Genomic DNA, 21,645 nt, shown 5'->3' with positions numbered 1-21,645 from the left:
TCTTTAAAAGATAAAGCTAAAACTTGGCTACAAAATCTTATATCGGGATCCATTCGAACTTGGGATGAATTGCAACAACAATTTATCAAAAAGTTTTTTCCATCTCATAGAACAAATTCTTTCAAAAGGCAAATCATCACTTTCACTCAAAAACAAGGAGAAACTTTTTATCAGTGTTGGGATAGATAAAAAGAATTGCTTAATCTTTGTCCACATCATGGTTTTGAAATTTGGAGAGTTGTTTCTCAATTTTATGAAGGCTTAACACCTAAAGATAGGAAAATGGTTGAATTTATGTGTAATGGAACATTTGAAGATAAAGATCCAAACGAGGCAATTGAGTATCTCGATTCATTAGCTGAAAATGCTCAAAATTGGGACACTATAGGTACAATCGAACCATCACACAAGATTCAATCTCCTACATCTTGAAAAAGGCCCTAGAACTCCTTGCTTGAAAATTTGCGGAAAATTAAAAATTTTTCTTTTTAAAAGAACTTAAATGGCCTCATTCATAAAATCGACTGATGAATCAAGTTCAATGTTTAAAATAATACAGCGGAAGAAAATAAAGTTTTGCCAACAATAACAATTTAAAAATTATCCAACGACTGATAAAAATTGTTTGCGGAATAAAATAACAACTGCTGCACTGAGGTCCTCGGGTGCCACTACTGCCGACCCAAGCTGGCTCACTGGTCCCCGCCCTCGGCCCTGGCCTCATCAGTACCTACAACAATCAAGTCTAGTGAGCCTAAAGACTCAGCATGCATATATCGCAAGTAACGAGTAAAAATCTGAATTAAAATATGCATGGGATAAAATATCATGTCATGAGGCATGCTGAAAATAATCTGTACTGAGCAATTATAATACATGCATAACTGAACTGAAAATCACTGTAAAAATATTTGCTCCTTGGAGCCTGTACTGAAATATCTGGTAAAATTTTCTGTTGAGATTATGTTTTACGCCTGTGGCCACTGCACTAAGCTGAACTGATCGGTAACTGGCTACCAGGGAGGCTGAAACTGAACTGAGCTGGCCAGTCACTGGCGACCGGGTGGTACCATACTGAACTGATCGGTCACTGGCGACCGTATAAAATAACACTCCCACATAGTGAATGAACCACAAGCCATATCGCATAAATCTCAAAAAAATAATCATTTTCTATTTAATGCACGTAAAATAATTAACTGGCATAAAGAAAATGTCCCGTAATTTTACCAACTGGATTGGATTGGATCGTCCCCAGGCTCGCTGCAACCTAACTGTGCTATGAAAAATATGCAATAGCTTAAACTTGACCAACTATGCAATTTACGTTCAAAAGATGCGACTATGACGCCTAATGAGTTCGCATTTAATCATGACTCCGAGCCAACCTGAACCGACACCGAACCGACGTATAGTCATGATTAAAATACGCTGAAAAATCATAAAATAATGCTCCTAAAATGATAGGGTCGAAATCTAGGTGAAATGGAGGCCAAAACACGAAACGCTCTTTCGAGAGTCAATTTGGCACATCGCACCGTAAATTCTCGTACGACCTCAAAAATGATCCGAATCACAAACGGTCAAAAACATGACCTTCCCAACTCAATGAGGCACTGTACAGTCCAAGGCCATGGGCTAAAAGCCAACCAAGAACTCAAACGAGCCTTCTAAACGACACAGCAACTTGCTGTAAATTTCCAGTAGCTGCACACCCGTGTAACTTGTGTTGTTTTCGAGACTACCGTACATTGGGGCGTGAACCACTGACCAGAGACTCTTACCAACATCCCAAGGAATGATTTGAACCATGGCTAAGGGCCCTAGGCCAGACACAATCCACATCATACCAAAACTCAACCGAAGGGTCTAACCGAGAGCCAACGTGCATGCGTGTGTAGTGTTTTCTTAGATCGATGTCTTGCGTCGTTCCAGTGGCCATTTGATTGACCATGGCACGATCTAGACATCTAGGAGCATGATATGAACCGTGGCTAAGGGCCATAGGCCAACCAAGATCCATACCAAGCAACCAAAAGAAACGAACCAAAATCTGTCCAACCGAAGTAGCCGAAGGGGTATAGGGGCTGTTGTGATGTTTTTATTAAAAAACGATGAGCCATGGACCAAGCCACCAAAAGGGCAACTTAGTCACGTCTTAGACATGCTAGGGAAGTTATCCAACCATGGCTAAGAGCCCATAGGGCAGCCAAGATCAGATCCAACCCCTTGACACAAAAACTGAAATTTCGAACACCAATCTGGGCCTATGGGAAACTTGCTGTCATTTCGGTTTTCCAGCAAGCATGGGGGCTGAATGAATGGGCCAACATGGTCCTAATTCATCCTATTATGTATCTAGGAGTCGCCTTGGGAGCCTGGAGTCGAACCAATCACCTGAAACTCACAAACCAAGAAAAAACGTGAAGCTTGCCAAGGAATATCAAAAATTCTGCATGTCTTGTTTCAAAATGTCTTGACATGTATCTCTGTTTTTGCTTGAATAAACATGATCATGTACTGAAAAATAAATGATAATATGACTTGATTGAGGTTTGAAAGAAATCTAGACATGCCTGGTTTCGTTTCGAAAGAAAACAAACGAAACGACGACGACGCGGCACGGAGGAGATGGAGCGCTTTTCTTGTTTTCTTTACTCTCGATTTTTTCTTGCCTTTCTCCCTAGCTATGGCTCACGATTTTTCTACTGAAAAGGGGTCTGATTTCACTATGAATTTTCGAAAAGGAGAGGGGGGGAAAATGGTTAGGAGGGTGAGGGAAGTGGGTGCAAGATATAAGGAAAGAATCAAGATCAAGTCTTCTCATTTTGAATTTTGAATTATGGTTTGATATCAAATCTATGTTGGGTGTTTCTAGAATGGTGATGGCCGATTATTGCTTATTTTCTAGTCTAGGATATGTCCATTTATTTAATTAACTTGTGCTCCCAAAAATCCTAGAATTATCCTACTAATTACATGCAAAGAATTGGTCAAAGTTGATGAGTTGGAAAATGAGTCTTCTAGCAACTAAGGGTGGCCGAAAATGCATGATAAAATAAAGGGGAAATATTGTTTATTTACTAAATTAATAACTCTTAAAAGCCTCACTAATCCCTTAAATAATTTAGTGAGCTAACCCCTTAATTAAATAACTTAAATGAGCTTATTTTCTACTCACCTCAAGTAACTTAAATTAAATCCTCAAAACATCCTTACTAACTTAAATGAACTTACTTGCTAGCTAAATTAACTTCTGGAAATATTTTCTGGATCTTAAATTCTATCTCAAAACTCCAACTCCGGTCCGGCCTCACTGAAATAACTGAAATGCTAAAAATCAAACTACTGAATTGAAATAATGAATAATTAACTTCAAATAAATGCATTTAAAATAATCATGCAATGAAGTCAATTAAATTTAAAAATCTAAAATTATGCATGGCTTATACGTCTACTGATTTACGGGTTCTACACATCTGGTGGAGGTATGTACACTTTCAAAGATGAACATGATCTTCAAGCTAGATTTACCTCTTTGGCAAGAAAAGTTGAGGCACTTGAATTGAAAAAGAATGGTCAATTAAAATCTGTTCAAGAAATTGCGTGTCACATCTGTGATACAAGTGATCATTTTACAAAAGATTGTCCCACTTTGCCCTCTTTTAAAGAATGTCTCCATGAACAAGCCAATGTTTTGAACAATTTCAAAAGGTCAAATTTTGAACCATTTTCTCAAAATTACAATCCAGGTTGGCGAAATCATCCAAATTTTAGTTGGAGGAATGATAATGCTGCACAATTTTCACAACCAAATTTCTAAAATCAACAAAATTTTCAAAATTATGCACCTTATGTTCCTCCACCTAAAAGAAATTTGGAAGATACATTGAATTCTCTCATTACAAAGCAAGAGTCTATCAATACTCAAACTGCTCAAACCATGACAGATTTGAAAGATACTCTTGCTAAATTTGCATCTGCACTTAATGTTCATGAAAAAGGTAAATTTCCTTCACAACCTCTGCCTAATCCCAAGGATCATCATTCACAAACTGGAACTTCTGGAACTCAACCGATGGATCAGGTAAAATCTGTTATTACCCTTCGAAGTGGTAAGGTTTTGGAAAAATCCATTCTTGAACCTTGTGAAGATGATGATAAATCAACTCCAAAGGGTAAGGAAGTGGAACCCATAACTTGCGAAGAGGAGGTTCAACAGACAGTGTCACCACCATTCCCTCATGCATTGAAAAATACAAAAAAATCAAATTTGAATTCTGATATATATGATATTTTTAAACAAGTAAAAGTTAATATTCCTTTATTAGATGCAATAAAACAGGTACCATCATATGCCAAATTTTTGAATGACTTGTGCACTGTGAAAAGAAAATTGAATGTGAAAAAGAAAGCATTTTTAGCCGAACAAGTAAGTGCAATCATTCAAAATAATAATACTTTGAAATACAAAGACCTGGTTGTCCTACTATTTCATGTATTATTGGAGAACGAAAGATTAAAAAAGCCTTGCTTGATCTTGGAGCTAGTGTGAATTTATTTCCATATTAAGTTTATCAAGAACTCAATCTAGGCGAGTTCAAATCTACTTCGGTAACACTTTTACTTGCCGATAGATCTGTTAAATGTCCGAGAGGTATGGTAGAAGACGTATTGGTCCAAGTTGATAACTTTGTATATCCTGTCGATTTCATAGTTTTAGATACACAACCTATCGAAGCTTGTAATGCAATTCCTGTAATTCTGGGTCGTCCATTTTTAGCAACTTCTAATGCTCTTATAAATTGCAGGAATAGAATAATGAAGTTGTCATTTGGTAACATGACCTTAGAGCTCAATGTTTTTAATCTTTGTAAGCAACCACATGACAAAGGAGATGAAAGTGAAGATGAAAATCTTATTGAAACTCTTGTGGAAGAAAACATTCAAGAAGGGAGTACTCGTGATCAATTAGATATTTGTTCAATTGAAAGTGTTAAAGAAACTATTGAAATTGATCTTGATGATTTTATCAGGTATCACTCGTTACCAGGATCAGAAAAAGAATTTGATGCAAAATATGAGAACAAAGACGAACCACCCATATTAGAGTTAAAACCCTTGCCACAAGAATTGAAGTATGCATTTCTTGGAGAAGATGAAACATATCCGGTGGTAATTTCTTCCAAACTAGAAAGTGATCAAGAAGTTAAAATAGTTGATATGCTTAAAAGACATAAAAATGCAATTGGTTGGACACTAAAAGATCTCAAGGGCATTAATCCACTAATTTGCACACACAAAATTCATTTAGAAGAAAATGCTAAAACATCTCAACAACCACAAAGGAGATTAAATCCACACATGAAAGATGTTGTGAAAACTGAAATTCTCAAACTACTTGATGTTGGGATTATCTACCCTATTTCTGATTGTAATGCCCGAAATTTTATATCGTGTTAAATTACGATTATTGATTTTAATCGAGACAATTATGAAAGGGCTAACCGAGACACGAAATGAGATCGCGTGTGAGATTTGTTGTGCGAGGACCGTAGCTCTCGCGCACATGCGCGTCATGATGCGCGCACATGCGCAAGATGGACAGAAGGCCCCGCGCATATGCGCGAAGTGAGTGCGCACATATGCGCGAGCATAGGTTATCAACGTCCAGAGAGCCTCGCGCATATGCGCGGAAGGCGTCGCGCATATGCGCGAGCTGCCGAGAAATGATGTGCGATGACCAGTAGTTCTCGCGTATATGCGCCGGTTGATGTCGCGCATATGCGCGAGACGTGTTTCTTGAAGGAACGAGCCACGTTTCCTTGAGCATGCATGGTATATATATATATGTATTATATGAATTCATTTCATCATAAGAAGAACGAAAAAAGAGAGAACCGAGGAAGGGAAGCTCCAAATCCTTACGCCTTTTTACTTTAATCCGCCCGTTTGATTTTGAATCCGACTTCAGTACCGAGTTCCTATCAACGCAGGCTACAACTGGACGTAAGTTTTGTTACGTTTAGACATGTTCTGAAATTATGATGTTGTCAGAATTAAATGGAATTCATATATGATGTTCTTGACATGTTAAAGAATAGACTGTTTATGAAATTGTTATGAATTTTAGAGTTGATTTAGTTGAGATTCTATATCAAAGTTGTGTTATTATTCAGATTATGAGTTATACTGATACTGGTTATGAATTCTGGTATTATATCTGTGATGTTGAGATAGATGAGGTTATCGTGACTGTATTGTTATGCCGTCGAAACATCAGTAGATTGTTATTGATCAGATTCAGTATTGATTGAGATTTATCAGATTCAGTAATGATTTCGATTGTATCGTGATATCATTGATATGAATTAGATTGTACCTTGTTCAGATATGGATCAGATTATGTACTGATTTGAGTATTGATCAGAACAGATTTTGAATTGAGTAATATACTAATATTGTAATTATGCAATTGTCATTATCAGATTGATATGGGCAGACTTGACTTCGAGACTTCGTCTTCGTCAGAGCGAGAAGATAAAGGTATAAATAAATGTTGATTCGGAATTGCACAACTCGAGTTAGGTTTGACTTGAGTTTCCCAAAATCACATACTTTATTTTATTGCATTGATATTTGCAGATTATCAGATTGATATGTTTAGTCTATTGAATTATAGCAGAGCCAGAGTTTGAGTCTAGGGCAGATCAGCCTAGCTAGGGCAGAACCGCCGAGTCTTTGTCAGAACCGCGTAGACTTTAGACTTACGGTGTATCGATGAGCTTAGATGTATATCGACGTCTATTGTAGACATTCGATACAGCATACCAAAGTCTAAATTAGATCAGGATCCCTATATTAGAATGAGAGATGAGTCGAGTCTTAGATATTGAGACTCGAATTTGATTTACAGATCCGTATTGATTTATGTTTCGTAGATTACGATTCATGTTTTATTTACAGACTGGTATTGATACATGTTGTTTGATTATACTACATGTGATAAGATATAATTCATACTTTTATGTTAATTCAGTTAACTGCATGTATACATTATTTATACTAGGATTTATTCTCACCGGAGTATCCGGCTGTTGTCTTGTTTGTATGTGTGCATGACAACAGGTGGGACAAGATCGAGGTCAAGAAGATGATGAGAGAAGACGAGTTTAGAGTGGAGATTCCGAACTTATTGTAGGCTTGGTTTAATACTTGAAATTAGTAGTTGAACCTTAGACTAGTTTGAATGATTATTGTACATTATTGTACTTTTATACTGAGATGTATACTAGTTAAATTCCATTACGTTCCGCACTGACATTGTAAAAAGAAAAATTTTTAGACCCTATTTATCTTAATTGATAATTAAATCCCAAAGATGATTAAGAAGATGATTAGCGTCCGGGTCCCCACAACAGGTGGTATCAGAGCGATAGATTCTGTAGACTGAGATAGAAGAGGCTAGTGAGCGGGGTAGATTGAGGTCTTTCCTGCTTTTGAATGCTAGCATGACATTATGCTTTACTGCTTTAAAATACATGTTATCTAATTATCTGATTTGAATTGGTAATATGTATTATTGAGTATGAATCAGATTTGATTCTTGATCAGCAGTAAGATGATCAGAGAAAGATTGGAACAGATTTGTAGTATTTGAGTACTAATGTTTTGATAAGCAGATATACCTCCACGGAGAATTCCAGAAAGGGGTAGTACTTCGACTGAACAGATAGATATATCAGAAACTCAGATGGAAATACAGTTGAAAGAATTTCAGGTATTTCAGCCGCCGATCCTGAGTGGTACCGAGACGTCTGAAGCGTGTGAGAACTGGTTTGATGACATAGAAATACTGTTTGATTTACTTGATTATTCAGATGAGCAGAGAATTAAACTGATATTCCACCAGTTACGAGAAGCCGCCAGAAGTTGGTGGATTACAAGTAAAAGAATGCTAGAACAGAAAGGTACAGTGATTTCGTGGGAAATATTCAGAACTGAATTTTATCGAAGATTTTTCTCAGTTTCGTACCGAGAGGACAAGAAAGCAGAGTTTGAGAATTTGAGACAAGGTCAACTGAATATTGAAGGATATGTTGCTAAATTCTCTACTCTACTGCGTTTTGCTCCTCATGTAATTGGGAATGATGAAGCTGTAGCGGATCAGTTCATCAGAGGATTGAACTCGGAGATAGTTGCATTGATGAATATGCAGCGACCTTACCATTTGCTGATGCCTTGAGTAAAGCGAAGAGAGCGGAGGCGAGTCTGATTAGACAACTAAAAAGGGTGTGTGCGATGCAACCCCAGATACAGCAATTCCCTCTCCGATTTGATCGCGGCAGCACGAGTGGAAAGCGAGATTTGCTGAAAGCTCGAAAGAAACCATTCAAGAAGTTAGGGAGCGGACTGAGCGGTTCAACTAGCTCCAGTGGTTCCAGCCCAAGTTATACTGGAGTGTATTGCAGGATTTGCGAAGGAAGACATCCCACAGAGCAATGCCAAGGAGTGACTGGTAGTTGCCATATTTGTAGACAGCCGGGACACTTTGCTAGAGTTTGTCCTCAGAGAAGTTCCCGAAGATTTTAGGGAGCAAAAGACCGAGAAAAAGACATAGGACACACCTGATGACAGAGTGGCAGGTATTGTTCTTTTATGATTATATTGCATATGTATTGATATATATTAATGCATTTCTTACGATTATCTTTGACTGAGTTGCATTGATATATACGGTACCTGTTGGGTCTGTATTGCTGTAGTATTAATTTTTGTACCTTCTGGGGAAGAAAGATTGATATCAGAGATTTCTGTGACATATTGTATACTACAGTAAGATGAGAATGAGATTGAGTTAAATTATGATGTACTTGTGTTTTCTGATCTGATTGCATTATTGACATTAATATGCTGAACAAGTACAGAACTATTATAGATGCCTTTTAGGAGAGTATAAGATTCAAACCAGATATGGTTGAGTAGAGATTCCACAGTAAGGATTCTAGATCTAGAATTCCTTTGATATCTGTGTTGTCTATGACTCGATTATTACAGAAAGGAACAGATGGTATCCTTATGTATTCAGTAGATGTACTGAAATCGAGCCTAACATTGGCAGATTTGCCAATGATATACGAGTTGGCTGATGTTGCCAGATAAGATTTCAGATTTGCTTTATATCAGAAAGATAGATTCCAGAATTTAATTGAGATCAGGTACTGTTTGTGCTTTAGAATTCAGCACAGAATGACATTGAATGTACAGAATGATACAGAATGAATTGAAAGAATTAAAAGATCAGTAGAAGAGTACCGACTAGGAGTTACATCTGATTTAGTGTTTCTCTTTGGCATATTTCAGTATGTTCAGAGATATTCTGATGATTTCATGCTCGTTGTATTTATGATATTTTGATATATTCGCAGCATCTGATTGATTGAATCGAATAACTGAAGATTGAATGGGATATTCTGAGAATTGTGATTATTGTATACAGAAATTATTCAGATAAGAATATTGCTTGAAACAGATTGTATGCAGAATGTGTGATATCTGAAGTTAGTATACCGATTGATTTTGACACAGTTGAGATCATGATCAGTAGATAAGAATAATACCGATATTAGAAATGTCAGAAATGTCAGAAATTTATGTTTGGTCTGAATTGACTGATTTTCGTATACGATTATTGTTTTGTGTCTGCCTGAGTATTGTTATATTTCTACAGTCGTATTTGATACAGATCAATGTGAACCATTGAGATTATATACAGTTCAATCCGAATCAGAGTTGAATTCGAGAATTTCAGTAGATCAGAAATATATCAGAATGTTCAGAGCTTAATTTCATTAATCAGAACAGAGCATCGATCAGAGTGACAGATATGTGATTTTACGGTATGAGAATGATTATCTTGTGATGTCAAATGTTTCAGAATTGTACAACAGAATTTGATATCGACAATCAGAACCGAATACCAGGTAGGTATTTTTCTTTAATTTATATTATTAACTGATTGTTTATACCAAATAGTTCGAATTGGAAATGACAGATAGGGTCAGAAGCGCACAGAAATGGATTCAGTAGTCATTCGGGTAATAGAAAGTATATGATAATTCGAACAGATAGTTTTGATATAGACAGATTAAATCAGTTATGGCAGAATTTATGCTGAAATGTTGGCAAAATTGTACTGAAATGTCTGAACCGCCAATAAATGAAGATAGAAAGATAGAGATCAGAAGATTTATTACAGAATTTGTATATTCTTGACTAGACATGGGGAGTATATTTCGATGAATTTCGTAATAAGACCACTGCAATACTTTCCAGATTGTGATGTAATATGATTGTGATTGACAGATTGTTCAATCTATATCTATTAGTTTGTACAAGATGACGTACAAACATGACCAGAGGACAAAGATCGATGTCAGAAAAGTGGTCAGAATAACTAGAATGCCGAAGTAGAGTATATCAGATTGTGATTTTGCTTGATTTTGTGCTTTTGGCAGAATGTATAGCATGATTTTATCTATGATTTATAGATTGATGGATAGTTGGAGTGAACTATCTAGATACTGGAGGATATCCAGGAACTGTAGTGCTGGATTTTAGCACTAGTGACCTGATGTCTTGTCATTTTATGAATTACTGTACGATGATAGCTATCAAACGAGTATTAAGATAGCCACAGATAAGACATTGTACAGTGAGTACTGCAGATTTCCGCTGAATGGGAATGATATTACGGTGACATTTGAGATTGAATTTGATAACAGCTGATGATATTGATTTGGTATGAGCTGTTGATTGGTATATACGGATGTTGTATAGCCAGTATTTGCAAGTAATTTGATCAGAACGGTTTGATAAAATGAATTTTCTGAAGTAACCTCTATTATAAATTCCTTCTTTATCTGATTTGATTGTCTGTTATTTCGAGGACAAAATCATATCTTAGAGGGGAGAAATGTAATGCCCGAGATTTTATATCGTTTTAAATTACGATTATTGATTTTAATCGAGACAATTATGAAAGGGCTAACCGAGACACGAAATGAGATCGCGTGTGAGATTTGTTGTGCGAGGACCGTAGCTCTCGCGCACATGCGCGTCATGATGCGCGCACATGCGCAAGATGGACAGAAGGCCCCGCGCATATGCGCGAAGTGAGTGCGCGCATATGCGCGAGCATATGTTACCAATGTCCAGAGAGCCTCGCGCATATGCGCGGAAGGCGTCGCGCATATGCGCGAGCTGCCGAGAAATGATGTGCGATGACCAGTAGGTCTCGTGCATATGCGCCGGTTGATGTCGCGCATATGTGCGAGACGTGTTTCTTGAAGGAACGAGCCACGTTTCCTTGAGCATGCATGGTATATATATATATGTATTATATGAATTCATTTCATCATAAGAAGAAAGAAAAAAGAGAGAACCGAGGAAGGGAAGCTCCAAATCCTTACGCCTTTTTACTTTAATCCGCCCGTCTGATTTTGAATCCGACTTCAGTACCGAGTTCCTATCAACGCAGGCTACAACTGGACGTAAGTTTTGTTACGTTTAGACATGTTCTGAAATTATGATGTTGTCAGAATTAAATGGAATTCATATATGATGTTCTTGACATGTTAGACATCATAGAATCGAAGTCAGATTAAAGAATAGACTGTTTATGAAATTGTTATGAATTTTAGAGTTGATTTAGTTGAGATTCTATATCAGAATTGTGTTATTATTCAGGTTATGAGTTATACTGATACTGATTATTTATTCTGGTATTATATCTATGATGTTGAGATAGATGAGGTTATCGTGACTGTATTGTTATGCCGTCGAAACATCAGTAGATTGATACTGATCAGATTCAGTAATGATTTTGATTGTATCGTGATATCATTGATATGAATTAGATTGTACCTTGTTCAGATATGAATCAGATTATGTACTGATTTGAGTATTGATCAGAACAGATTTTGAATTGAGTTATATACTGATATTGTAATTATGCAATTGTCATTATCAGATTGATATGGGCAGACTTGACTTCGAGACTTCGTCTTCCTCAGAGCGAGAAGATAAAGGTATAAATAAATGTTGATTCGGGATTGCACAACTCGAGTTAGGTTTGACTTGAGTTTCCCAAAATCACATACTTTATTTTATTGCATTGATATTTGCAGATTATCAGATTGATATGTTTAGTCTATTGAATTAAAGCAGAGCCAGAGTTTGAGTCTAGGGCAGATCAGCCTAGCTAGGGCAGAACCGCCGAGTCTTTGTCAGAACCGCGTAGACTTTAGACTTACGGTGTATCGATGAGCTTAGATGTATATCGACGTCTATTGTAGACATTCGATACAGCATACCAAAGTCTAAATTAGATCAGGATCCCTAGATTAGAATGAGAGATGAGTCGAGTCTTAGATATTGAGACTCGAATTTGATTTACAGATCCGTATTGATTTATGTTTCGTAGATTACGATTCATGTTTTATTTACAGACTGGTATTGATACATGTTGTTTGATTATACTACATGTGATAAGATATAATTCATGCTTTTATGTTAATTCAGTTAACTGCATGTATACATTATTTATACTGGGATTTATTCTCACCGGAGTATCCAGCTGTTGTCTTGTTTGTATGTGTGCATGACAACAGGTGGGACAAGATCGAGGTCAAGAAGATGATGAGAGAAGACGAGTTTAGAGTGGAGATTCCGAACTTATTGTAGACTTGGTTTAATACTTGAAATTAGTAGTTGAACCTTAGACTAGTTTGAATGATTATTGTACATTATTGTACTTTTATACTGAGATGTATACTAGTTAAATTCCATTACGTTCCGCACTGACATTGTAAAAAGAAAAATTTTTAGACCCTGTTTATCTTAATTGATAATTAAATCCCAAAGATGATTAAGAAGATGATTAGCGTCCAGGTCCCCACACTGATAGTAAGTGGGTAAGCCCAACACAAGTAGTTCCAAAAAAATGTGGCATCACAGTGATAAAAAATGAAAAAGGTGAATTGTTAACAAGTCGAGTCCCATCTAGTTAGCGGATGTGTATTGATTATAGAAAATTAAATGACGCCACTAGAAAAGATCATTTTTCATTACCATTTTTGGATCAAATTTTAGAAAGAGTAGCAGGTCATCCATACTACTGTTTTCTTGATGGATATTCAGTTTATTATCGAATTCCCATTGCACTCGAAGATCAAGATAAAACTTCATTCACATGTCCTTTTGGAACATTTGCATTTAGAAGGATGCCATTTGGATTATACAATGCCCTAGCAACATTTCAAAGATGTATGCTAAGCATTTTTTGCGACATGGTTGAAACTTATTTGGAAATTTTCATGGATGATTTAACTATCTTTGGGAAAACATTTGATAATTGTCTTGAAAATTTGGAAAAAGTTTTAAAAAGATGCGAGGAAAAAGGTCTTATTTTAAATTGAAAAAAATGTCATTACATGATTACTTCTGGAATTGTTTTAGGACATGTCGTGTCATCTCATAGAATTGAAGTTGATAAAGCAAAAGTTGATGTCATTGCCAATTTACCCTCTCCAAAAACCATTAAAGAAATTCGCTCATTTTTGGGACATGCTGGATTTTATATGAGGTTTATAAAGGACTTTAGTTTAATCTCTAAACCCATTTGTAACCTCTTAACAAAAGACACTGCATTTGAGCGGACTCAAGAATGTCAAAATGCTTTTGATAAAATCATTCGACATTTAACATCAGCTCCTATCATGCAACCTCCTGATTAGTCTTTACCATTTGAAATCATGTGCGATGCGAGTGATTATGCAGTCGGTGCAGTATTAGGCCAAAGAAGAAACGGTAAGCCTTATGTGATATATTATGCAAGTAGAACTTTAAACAAATCTCAAATGAATTACTCCACAATTGAAAAAGAACTACTTGCTGTAATATTTGCATTAGATAAATTTCGTTCTTATTTGATTGGATCAACGACTATTGTGTTTACTGATCATTCTGCTATTAGATATTTGTTGGCCAAACAGGATGCAAAGCCACGACTGATACGATGGATTTTGTTGCTCCAAGAATTTGACATTGTGATCAAAGATAAAAAAGGAACCGAGAATGTCGTAGCCGATCATTTATCGAGACTAGTAATAGGATCATCTTGTGAAATGACACCAATTAACGATAATTTTCCTGATGAACATCTATTTTCAGTTACTACTACACCTTGGTTTGCTAACATCGTAAATTTTCTTTTGATAGGAAAAATGCCACCGCAATGGAGTTATCAAGATAAAAGAAAATTTTTGAATGAGGTAAAAAACTTTTATTGGGATGATCCGTATCTGTTCAAGTATTGTCCGGATCAAATTTTTCGACGTTGCATACCCGACAATGAGGTAAGTAGTGTCATTAAATTTTGTCATTCAGAAGCACGCGGAGGACATTTTTCTTCAAAGAAAACAGATGCAAAAATCTTGCAGTGTGGATTTTATTGGCCCACTTTGTTTAAAGACACCCACGAAATCTGCAAGATCTGTGAAAATTATCAAAAATTTGGTGCGATTTCAAAAAAAAAACATGATACCTTTGAATCCTATTATTGAAATTGAAATCTTTGATTGTTGGGAAATAGATTTTATGGGACCTTTTCCACCGTCGTTTGGATACTTGTACATTTTACTTGCAGTTGATTATATTTTCAAATGGATAGAGGCAATTCCATGTCGAACAAATGATCATAAAATCGTCATCAAATTTTTAAAAGAAAATATTTTTAGTAGATTTGGAATTCCTCGAGCCATGATAAGTGATAGGGGAACTCACTTTGTTAATAAACCATTTGCTTCATTAATGAAAAAATATGGTATTACTCATAAAGTAACTACTCCTTATCATCCTCAAACAAATGGACAAGTTGAATTAGCTAATAGGGAGATAAAGCAAATTTTGAAAAAAACTGTTAACCGCAGTATCCGACGGCGGGGACATAAGCGACAGCATTACCCGTCCACTGAGCCTTGGACTTAGCTCATAATATCTCATATAATCGTGTTAGTCACAACCAAATCACATCCTTCAACACGTGTCATCATATTTATCAATAAAAACATGCATATACGTAATTTTTTTTTAAAATCAAGCATGCAACGTATATATCGTAATTTCATAAAAATAATGATCATGATGCATAAACATTTAAAAACATGATAAATTTGTGCTCAGGGCGCTGCCAGGACAAAAATCTCGACTCGGGTGAAAAATAACCATTTTCCCCTGGAAACCAGAAATGACCATTTTACCCACGGACCTCTAAATTTCGACCCGAAGCTTACCAAACTCCTTAAAACATCCCAAAACATAATTAAAAGTACTTATTAGCCATAAACTCGAGCCCGTTTTGAAACTTAATCGATTCGTTTTAAAATTTGGACCAGAGTCCCGGTTTTGACCGGAATTGAACTGAAACTTAACCAAATTATTCCGAACTTATTACCACACTTAATACACACACTAACGGCCTTGAAGTAATCAAAACTCGACCTCCTAACCCTCGAAGAGCCCTCAACAAGTTTCTGAATTTTTGCATTTTCCTTTACCCACCAACCCTAGTACACTACCTTCCATTTTTGCGGTCCTAGCCTACAACAGATGGGACCAGCCATGACTCAACCTCACCTAGACCACTCTAAGACCCCTCTAGACTGAACCAACATCAGCTCATTGTCCCATGCAGCCCACACAACTCACACAACCTCTAGCCCCCACACAACTCACGCAACCGCTAGCCCCTTACGAAGTACACCCGAACATCTGACAAACACCCAACACTCAAGCGGCTCCTATCCTCATCCCAGCCTTGTTCGAACCACCCTAGGCCGTGGTTAAGACACATTATGATCTGTTCTAGGGCTAGTACGCCCCTTGCACAGCCGAGACCCCCAAACCTTCCAATCTGCAAGCACCGACTTCTCCTTCGTGCGTTCAAGCCAAAACTACGGTCGGTCTTTCTCCAAATCATGACCCCTACTTGACACCAACCCTTACTCACGTAAATTCTTGATGTTACCAGCCCTTAGACTCATGACTGTAGCCGCCCCTTGCACGAACAAGAGCAAAAAACGTGAGCAACATGCAAAGGAACCGAATTTCATGTCAAACGTTTCACAAAAATGTAAACATGGTATAGATCATAAAATTCTCATACAAATATATCAAATTCAGCATACTTATGACGTGTATGAAAAGAAAATGAAAATACAAGTATGCATTGATGTATTTTACGCAAGATGGTCGAAGAAACGAGCGTCGGGAAATTGCCGGAGGAATTTGTCTTGAAATAAATGGCTATGGCTGAAAGTTTCTGCACCTTCCTGCTGAAATTCTCGTGAAAAGAATGGCTGATGGAGGGGTGGGCGGATTTTCGGAGAAAAGTAGGTTTACGGAGTGCTTAGGGTAGTAATTAAATAGTAAACAAAATGCTAATGGACCATTATTATATTTTAAAGAGTTTACAAAGGGTCTTGAGCCCACTAAGCTTAAAAATGGGCTTATCAAGCCCAAACACACTCCCAAAAAATATATCGTTTTGGTAAGTTTTTGAAAATATAGCCCGAACCCTCAAAAAGTAATCTGATTTAATAAAATTTGCGTACCGATTAAAAAAATGTTTTGGCGGGTAAAAATACCCAACAAAGTCTATTTCTTGAACAACGAACTTATAAAACCACATATTAATTAATAAAAATTAAAAATATAATAAAAATAATTTTCCTGTTATTTACCCTGTCTCCGTTCCTCGATCGAGGGCGAAATTAATCTAGAAACCCTAATGCGCGAATTTTTAAAATAATCATGAAATGAATCCTATCATACAATAATTATGCAAAAAATGCATAAAAATAAATAAACACATAATTTAAATAAAATCCTCGATTGCATGCATTCAGGCTACGTAAATTTAAATTCCTGGACCTTACATCTGGACTTTGCAAAGTCGTAACTTCCACTGACATATTTGATGTGAAATATGTAGAACACCCATGAATTCGACTCATATTATTAGGGAATCTCATGGAAATTGTCCACTAAGGTTCAACATTGATGGATCTGGCTCAACACCTGAAGGGAAATGGGATCATATTATTGGGCCCTCCTTAAACGTGAAGCAAAATTACGTGAGAGTTGCAATGGGTTGCAATTGGACTCTGCCTTCTGGAAATTGTGATTGACTGATATAATTCATAATCATGATTTAGAAATTGGGCCTTACGTACTCACCAAAAAAGTTATATTCCTCGTTTTCATCACTGGGTGGTGAAAATGTTAAAATAGTACAAAATTGCGTACACACTAAAAGAGTTAGATTCCTCGTTCTCAACCCAATCTCAATAAAACAATTACTTTATTAGTCTCAACTAGGTAGAGCATGCTTCCTAAATCCTTCTAAGTTATCAATTTCAAAAATAAATCCTAAAACAAGCATAATATCCATGCAAGCATGCGATAAAGTGAAATCTTAAACAAAAGGATTACCTGTAATCAGTGTTGAGTCTGGCTCTTCCTCAGCCTCCTCGGCATGCATCACATAAGCTCGACCTGTAATGGGGCCCTTGTTCCTAGGGCAATCCGCTACTTTACGGCCTTCTTGTCCTCACACAAAGTATTTGAAGGTTCCCCACCTGCACTCGCCGAAATGGAACCTGCTGCACTAGGGGCACGGCTGCCTGTCATCTGGCTTAAGTGCCCCTGGCGCCTGAGGAGGTATCTGCTGCTGTTGTTGTGGCCTCCTAAACTGCCCTTGAGGCTTTTGCTGCCCCTGCTGCCTCGGTGGCCCACTAAACTGCTTTTTCTGCTGCTGGGCACTGGACTCAGTCTATTGCTGCATCCTATGCATCTCATGGTCTATGTCTCGCAGTGTCTGCTCTATCTAAAAAGCACAGGAAGTTGCCTCATCATAACCTGCCGGACTCATCAGAATGACGTCCCGACGAAGAGTGGGTCTCAGTCCATCTAGGAAATGCCTCAACTTCTGGGCGGCATCTTCTGCTATCATGGGCACAAAATGGCAGCCCCTGTGAAATTTTTGGATAAACTCAGACACGGATAAGTCCCCCTGCTTGAGGCTCATGAAATCCCTTGTAAGGCGGCCTTTGACGTCAAATGGGAAATACCTCCCCAAGAACATCTCTCTGAATTTGGCCCACGTGAGAGTCGCCACATCCACTGCATGTGCATCTCCCTCCCACCATAGGGACGCGTCATCCCTCAGCATATAAATGGCGCACTTGGCTCGGTCGCCATCTCATCGGCAGATACTCAAAATGTAACTCCAGAGACCTAATCCATCCCTCTGCAACGAATTGATTTGTGGTACTCCGAAATCCTTCGGGTTGAGACTACCGAACTGCTCAAAAACATTTGTCTGAGGCCTAGGAGCCTGCTGTACCTGCTTCAGTAGCCTAGCCATACCCTCTAGAACTCGGGTGGCTGGGTCCCCTGGCGGCGGTGGTGGTGGGCCTTTGCCACCTCCTGGAATATCATCTTGTCAGTCAATGCTGGGGTCGCATCTGGGAGCCATGAATCTGAATGCAGTCCAATTTATAAACGTAACCCATCATGCAATTAATCTAGTATTGAAAATAATAAACCTTAAATCGTAAAAGCAGTTAAACAATTACAGTAAATAATCGTAAAGCATAAATCATGTAAACATGCAGGTGATAATAGTAAATCATTTTAATCATTTAAAACATAAAAGCTTACAGACTTGAGGCTTGAAGACTGAGCGGCAGAAGCTGGCGGTGGCACAACCCTATACAGGACCCTTACTCTGACACCAACTGTAACGTCTACTCATTTTAAAAGTGCGGAATTTTTTTTTAAAGCTCGCATTCTTAAAAAAACATTTAAAATAATCGTATTTAATTGACAATAAAAATAACGCATTTTAAAATAACCAACATCATACAAGATCAAACGTAAACATAAACGAGTAAAACCGTAATATCTTCCATGAATAAAAATGTTTAACTCCTCTCAAAAGCTCATGAATCGAGATTCGGAAAAACATGCGGTCCTTGGGTCGTGTCACCGCACCAGGGCTGCCTAACTCAGAGTTCGGCACCTCTAGTAGACCTCAGCATCAAGCTCACCTGCATCACACACGCCTAGTGAGTCTAAAGACTCAACATACCTGTACCAGGAATAACAAGTACATATACATGGCACACAGCAGTGAAAAATATCATACTCAACTTATATTTCATGAACTTTGATACCTCGGGATGTCCCGGGTCATGGATAGTACCCGGGATGTCCCAGGCCATGGATAGTGCCCGGGTCAGGAAGATGGATTGTTCTCGGGTCATGGGTGATCTGGTTCAATAAGACGATCATCTACGCAGAAGTCCGGATCTCGGGGTGTCCGGGACATTGAAGGTATAGCTTGACAGGGAGAATCTGCGAAGAGGCCCATCAGAGGGCCGGGTCATGGAACACCTGGGACATATTATCCCCGGACTATGGGATTCAGGGGTTCTAAGGCTAGTTCTCGGGATGCTTTCCCCCCAGGCCACTTCGACACTAGTGCCGCATTTAATTATACCAACAAGTAGGGTGTGGGTGGCCGACCTATTTCTGACACCAATCCAAGTGGTTGACAAAATCAGGTAGGCTGGATGTGACTAATATTAAGATTTGACATGTAAGAATAATAGGGTATAATCAGCCGCCCTACTATAATTAATGAGCAGCACAAAGAACGAGGTCATCATTACATCTTCTACTATAAATACCAGGTTCTCTCATTGCATTTATTTTTTTATTCAGCTATCGAATACACACATTTATTGCTCACCCTCCACACCAATCCCACAACAATTATCGGGTTACATTGGTTTATTGCTTGAGCCCTTCACTGACTTAAGCATCTGAGTGGTCACGCCGGACATCCCTCCGGCACCCATTCACATGGTTTTCTTGGTTGCAGATCTTTCAGCTGGTCCGAGGAGAAAAGCTTTGGATACATACATCTCACTCATTCCCCATCCAATCGATAGCAGATCCGGTGGAGCATCTGACCCGGCTCACCATTTCACCCGGATCGCATCATTGGCACCGTCTGTGGAAAATAGTTACAAGACGTTGATATGGCTCCTACTATGAGGACGAACCAAGACACTTCTCGGATCCAGGAATAGAATAAAACTCGTCTTTCTGGTGCACGTGGCCCGCCCCCTAATAATCCCTAGCCTACCATCAATTTAACACCTGAAGAATTAACCAAGATTGTAACTGATGTGGTGAAGGCAGCCATGGAGAAGAGAGTCCCTACTCATCACTCCACCCATCCGGAGCAGGAGCATGAGCAGCTGCGGGAGAATCAAGAGGAAGAGGTAAGGGAAGAAGAGAGAGAGTCAAGTGCTGGTTCTAAATCTCCTACTCTGGCAGAAGAACTAGAAGAATTGAGGAAGAAGATGAAAGTGTTGGAAGGGAAAGTTGTGTAAGGCCCGAGATTTTATACCGTGATAAATTACGATTATTGATTTTTAATCGAGATAATTATGAAAGGGCTAACCGATACACGAAATGAGATCGCGGGAGAAAAGTGATGTACGAGGACAGTAGCATCGGCGCACATGCGTGACCGGATGCGCGCACATGCGCCAAACAGGGATAAGACCTCGCGCATATGCGCGGAAGATGTCGCGCATATGCGCGAAGCCTATGCGAGTAACTCCAGAGAGTCTCGCGCATATGCGCGGAGATGAGTCGCGCATATGCGCGAGGCGATGTGCATGATACGCGCGGAGACCAAGTGTCTCGCGCATATGCTCCGATTGGGGTCGCGCATATGCGCGAGACGTGTGCTACAAAGATTAAGCCACTCGTCCTTTTGCATGTACGTGGGTGTATATATATATATATATATATATATACAAACATAAATCTTGAGTGAAAGTCGAGAAAAGGCCGAGGGAAGATTTTGATTTGAAATTGAAGATTTTGGGATCCGTCCGTCCAAACTTGAATCTGAGTACGACACCGTGTTCCTAGCGACGACAGCTACAACTGGGCGTAAGTTTTGTTACGTTTTGACATGTTTTGAAATTATGATGTTGTCAGAATTAAATGGAATTCATATATGATGTTCTTGACATGCTAGACATCATAGAATCGAAGTCAGATTAAAGAATAGACTGTTTATGAAATTGTTATGAATTTCAGAGTTGATTTAGTTGAGATTCTATATCAGAATTGTGTTATTATTCAGATTATGAGTTGTACTGATACTGGTTATGAATTCGGGTATTATATCTGTGATGTTGAGATAGACGGGGTTATCGTGACTGTATTGTTATGCCGTCGAAACATCAGTAGATTGATATTCATCAGATTCAGTATTGATTGAGATTGATCAAATTCAGTAATGATTTCGATTGTATCGTGATATCATTCATATGAATTAAATTGTACCTTGTTCAGATATGAATCAGATTATATACCGATTTGAGTATTGATCAGAACAGGTCTTGAATTGAGTTATATACTGATATGGTATTTATATGACTTGTCATTGCCAGACTGGTTATGGACAGATTGGCATACAAGACTTCGTCTTCATCA

At 38.1% G+C, this 21,645-nt stretch overlaps 1 pseudogene; it reads left to right on the top strand.

Moving 5' to 3' along the window:
- The first annotated feature begins 282 nt into the window (after window positions 1-282).
- Window positions 283-20,525, top strand: LOC142538649 (uncharacterized; annotated as a pseudogene).
- The last annotated feature ends 1,120 nt before the right edge of the window (window positions 20,526-21,645 follow it).

This window comes from Primulina tabacum, chromosome 3, assembly GCF_025594145.1.
Source record: "Primulina tabacum isolate GXHZ01 chromosome 3, ASM2559414v2, whole genome shotgun sequence".
Lineage (NCBI taxonomy): Eukaryota > Viridiplantae > Streptophyta > Magnoliopsida > Lamiales > Gesneriaceae > Primulina > Primulina tabacum.
The sequence above is the reverse complement of the archived record's forward strand: the minus strand, read 5'-3'. Positions and strand labels throughout refer to the sequence as shown.